The sequence below is a fragment of the Panthera onca genome, chromosome E3 (assembly GCF_046562875.1).
Source record: "Panthera onca isolate mPanOnc1 chromosome E3, mPanOnc1 haplotype 2, whole genome shotgun sequence".
In the NCBI taxonomy this organism is placed as follows: Eukaryota; Metazoa; Chordata; class Mammalia; order Carnivora; family Felidae; genus Panthera; species Panthera onca.
The window spans coordinates 2212673-2217807 of NC_138354.1; positions in this window are offsets into that span (position 1 = coordinate 2212673).

The window sequence follows — 5135 nt, forward strand, 5'->3', positions numbered from 1 at the left end:
CTGGTGTTCTAAAGCAGCCGGCGTGGTCAAAGAAGACATTGCAGGTGGAATTTAGAAATATTTCCGACGAAATAAAAGTGAAAATACAGCTTATCAAGGTTTGTGGGATGAAGCAGTGCTCAGCCCTCTGAGTTTACAGCATCGAATGCAGAGATTAGGAAAGAGGGAACATCTAAAATCAAGAGGTTTCTACTTAGGTGATTAGAAGAAGAAGATCCAATTAAGTCTAAAGCAGGAAAATAAAAATTAGAACGAAAATCAGTTAAAATTGAGAATGAAGTCAAAAGAAAAAATCATCCAAACCAAAAACTGATTATTTGAAGAGATCAATAAAATTGATAAGCCTCCAGCCAGTCTGACTTAAAGAGAGGGGATACAAATCACTAATAGCAGCAATGAAAAGGCCCCTCACTGCAGGTCCCATGGAAATTGAAAAAATAAAGGAATAGTGAAGGAATACTGTGAACAGCTTTGGGCCCACAGGTTGGGTGACCTAGATGAGACCAATTCCTTGAAAGAAACAAGTTGCCAAAAGTCACACAAGAAGAAATAAATAAGCCTTTAGTTAAGGAAATGAAGTCAGTAATTCGTAACTTTCCCAGACAGCACCAGGCCCAGATGCGTGCACTGGTGAACTCTACCAGACACTTGAAGAAGTCCTTCCCTGCCATCTCTTCCAGAGGGCGGAGCAGAGGGAACGCTTCCTGCTAGTTCTACGAGGCCAGCATCACCCTGACACCCAGACCAGACATATTCCAAGAAAACGCTAGAGACCAATGTCTCATGAACATAGATGGTAGGCGTCGTCAAAATGTGAGCAAATCGAACCCAACAACGTAGAAGACGAGTTGTGCACCACAAGCAGTGGGATTCGTCCCAGGCGCGCAAGGCCGGCTCAGCATTTGGATGTCCGTTCGTGCAAGCCGTCACACCCACAGGCCAATGGAGAAAAATCTCATGCTCGTGTCGACAGGTGCAGGAAAAGCATTTGGTAAAACTTGTCACACCCAGTGTTCACCCCAGAGGTGAAGGCCCCACGGCCTCTGGAAAGCCTGTGCCTTTCAGAGACACTGGTGCAGGGAGAGAAACGTGTGTGGACGGCAGGGCGACCTGTTCTGGGCAGTTCCGCGGAGAGCAGCCGGTGCTGTCTTGGGCAGATTTTACATTCATGGTTCAGCCCTGATGGATTCCTCGTTTCCCCTCCTTCACCGAGGGGCACTGGCCAGGTCCTGGCCCCACCACTACAGGCCGCTGCACCCCGGGTGGGTCCTGGGACCCCACTGGGTTATAGATGGGCTCCACCAGGCTGTTGAGAGCTGACAGAGACATGGTGTGTCGTTCACCAAGAAGGTGGTTGATGTGTTAGCTTCTTGCCTTACTCCATGTTCTTGACCTGCTGTGTCCCCGCGGTTCTGTGGATCGGCCTGCTCTCCCCCTGCTCTGCCCACGTCCTTCCCCTGGCTTCACACAGCACCCTCCCGCTGACAAGCTCAGGACTTCTGCCCAGACTTCTGAGTCCTGAACCTGCACGTTCACTGCCAGCGGGTCGGCTGTGTCGTGATGGGGCAAGGACACTGCACTTGTGACATCATGACGCTTCGTTGCGTCCACTGCCTGTCTTGTGGGCTCCTGCAGCCAGTTTTTAATGGGTTTCCTTCCACCCACCTTCCCTGCCTCCAGTCTGTTCTCTTTGCCTGCCAGAGTGATCTGTCTAAACCTGGTCATTGTCCCTTCCCTGCCTAGAAGCTGCCGTGGCTCCCCATTGCCAGCAGGCTGCACACCAGAGCCTTTGGCGCCCATCAGCCTGTCCAGCACAATGTCTTGCAAAGCCCTACCTTATTCCACACCCTCTAACGTCACCAACAGGAGGCTCTAAGGGTCACCTGGCCGTGGCTAGGTCTCAGGGCCCTCCGTCCGTTTCCGCTTCGGCAGGCGGTCTGCAGCAGGGCCCACGAGCCTGCATCTTGACACCGCAGGAGAGTCTGGTGATACGAATAGCAGTTTTGATTAGTCTTTTTCTTTGTTTTTAATGTTTATTTTTGAAAGAGAGAACATGAGCGGGGGAGGGTCAGAGGGAGAAAGGGAGACACAGAATCCGAAGCAGGCCCCGGGCTCTGAGCTGTCGGCACAGAGCCCGACAGGGGGCTCGAACTCACGAGGTGTGAGATCATGACCTGAGCCGAAGTCTGACGCTCAACCGACTGAGCCCCCCAGGCGCCCCAGTTTTGGTTAGTCTTAAGATGCCGTATCTCGGAATACACGGATGCCAAGCGTAGACTCTGATCTGGCAGTTACTTTCTTGCAGCTGTTGTCCACGGAGCACGTCCCACTGTTCCCTGCCTTCCGTGGCCAAGCGGTCACTGTCAGCCTCGTTGCTGTTGCTGGAGGTAACCCATCTTTCCTCTCTGGCTGCTCTTAAAATTTCTCTCCTCCAGTTTTCTGCAATTTTACTATCGTGTGTAGGTGAGGTTTTTTTGTTTTTTTTTCTTGGGACTCACTGGGATTGTTGAATCTGATTTTTTTTCCCATCAGTTCTGGCAGGTTCTCAGCCCCTGTCCTTTCAGACTTTCAGATACGGTCCTTGATCTTGACTCCGTCTCACTCTGTCACTTACCCTAGAGCTCCAGCAAATACCAGATCTCACGGTTTCCTTCACATATCCTGTGTTGTATTGGTTTCTCTATGTTCCATTCTGTCTGCTTTTTGAAAATTCGTCATCGTTTTATATAGCTTCCTGCTGTGTGCTGATATTTTCAAGCTTTTGCTTCTTCAAACACAGCAAGCTTAGTTGTTTTATAGTCTGTGTCTGCGGTAACACTAGCCACTGATCACGCACCTCCAGACGTCCTGGCCGAAACTCCTACAAGCTCGTTCATTGCCCACGGAGTGGTGCCCTGCATGCATTTCTCTCCTGGCAGCTCCCTCCAAGAGGTGAAATGGGACCTGGGCCCCTTGTTCTGGTGCCTTCTGCCCATCAGCCCATGGCTCCTAAGGCTCCTGTGGCTTTGGGTCCATGCCAGGCATGCACATGAGAGCATGAAGGGTCAAACAGGAGGATTGTACAGGTGGGGCCCGGAAGGCACATGTTATTATGCATGTTCCGTGGTCGGGGCTTCAGTCATCTGGAGTCATGTGGCCGAGCCCAACAATGCAGGACTTGGGATTGTAGGAAGGCTGAGGGTGAAGGGACCAGCCAGCCGCCATCTTCCACGATGTTAACAGTTCCGGCACCCAAGCCTATCCGGGTGCCTGTGGCATATCGCTTCTGCCTGTTCTTGGTCATTCACTGTGCTGATCACTGGCTCTCGAACACTTGTATGTGGGGATTCTTGGAGGCCAAGGATGAAAGGGAGCTCTCCTAGGGAGGAGTTCGGTGGGGACCCCCCTCAACCCAAGTTCCCTGGTTGAACCAGGGAGCCTCACCCAGGTGATGCGTCCCTGGCCTTGAATCGGTGCTCTGACTTCTCAGGAAATTTCTCGTTTTGAGACTGCGTCGCTTAGCACCAGGCCACTCTTGTCTCTGCTTCCCTGGGGTTTGCAGCAGGATAGAGGGGCCGGCCTAGTTCAGATTCATTCCTAAGGAGTGCAGCTCTTCAGATTTTCAGCTGAAGCTGAGGTGGGTCCTCTGTGATACACCCGACTGTGGTCAGAACTGGCCCTGACTCCTGCCCTCTGATCCCCATGCGGCCACCCAACAGGTATTGGCGGGTATTGACAAATGCCGGCTGAACAAAAGGATGCCAGCCAATCGGAATGGACATTGGCTGGTACGTCCAATCAAAGTGCAACAGCTGACCGTCAGCACTGTTGCTGGGCAGATTTCTCTTCCCGGTGGGAGCAGGCTAGCTTATCTGGGCCGCCCATCTCACTTCAGACAAGGAGAGGTGCGGGACAGTGTACTTATCACTCTCTGTAGGAGCACGGAAGTGCTGACCAGCCATCCCAGAGGGGCCTTGCTCAGGGAGGGAGGGCAGATACCCCACAGGGCAGGAGCTCTGAACCACAGTCCTCACTGGACAGACTGAGATCTCTCACCAACTGTGACCCACTAACATGCACTTACCCAGGAAGTGAAATGTCTCCAAACGGGGGTCCACGGGGAGAAAAGCAGAGCGTGGAAGCTCTGATCCCGCCAGGTTCTGTGGCCATGTCCCCTGCTGCCGCAGCCACGGGTCACCCACCCTCTGGCCTGTAAGCTGGGACCGATAACGCTGCCCTCTGTGTGCTGTGGGCTCCTGGAACAGAGATGGGCCCCATACTGTGTCTCCATCCCTAGGTTCCAGTGGGGTGCTGGCACACAGTAGGTCTGTGTGGAGCCTGCACACCCCAGGTGAGCTTCTGGGCGCTCAGCACCTGCTGACCGCGTGAGATTGGATGACTATTGGCCAGGGCCCTGGGAAGAGGGCGTATCAGCTTCTGCTCTGTAACAGATCGTCTCAGGCCAGTGACTTCACACAACAGCGTTTCACAGCGTCTAAAGTCTGGGGGTGCCGGCAGCCAGGCAGTGCTGCTTCTCTGGGCTTGCTGTCCTGCATCTGGGGTCAGCAAGTGAGTTGGCTGGGGGCTTGCTGTTCTAGGGTGGTCTCCACTGGGATGGCACAGGCCCCCTTTGTTCTCTCACCCTCTAGAAGGCCGGCCCTGGCTCACCTTCCTGCTGCCGCCACAGGCCAAGAGAACAGGCAGAAGCCCACACCTCCCTCGGGCCTGAGACCAGAACTGGCATGGTGTCACATCTGTCACCTTTTCTCTTTTTCTTTTGAGACACAGAGTGAGCACGAGCAGGGGAGGGGCAGAGGGAGATCCCCAAGCAGACTCCTCGCCCAGCGCAGAGCCCCGCACGGGGCTCGATCCCACAACCATGACATCATGACCTGGGCTGAAATTAAGGGTCGGATGCTTAGCCAACTGAGCCCCCCAGGCGCCTCACTTGTGCCACCTCCTATTGGCCAACGCAAGTCATGAGACAGGCTCAGATTCGAGGATGGGCTCCAGGCTTCGCCTCTTGACAGGAGATTCTACAAAGCGCACGGGTGGTTCGGAGGGGGGTGGGGAATTGGGGTTTGCAGTTGCTCTTCCACAGAGGGGGGCCCCAGAACACTTGCCCTGTGGGGCCAGGCTCCAGGAGGGTGGGAGGC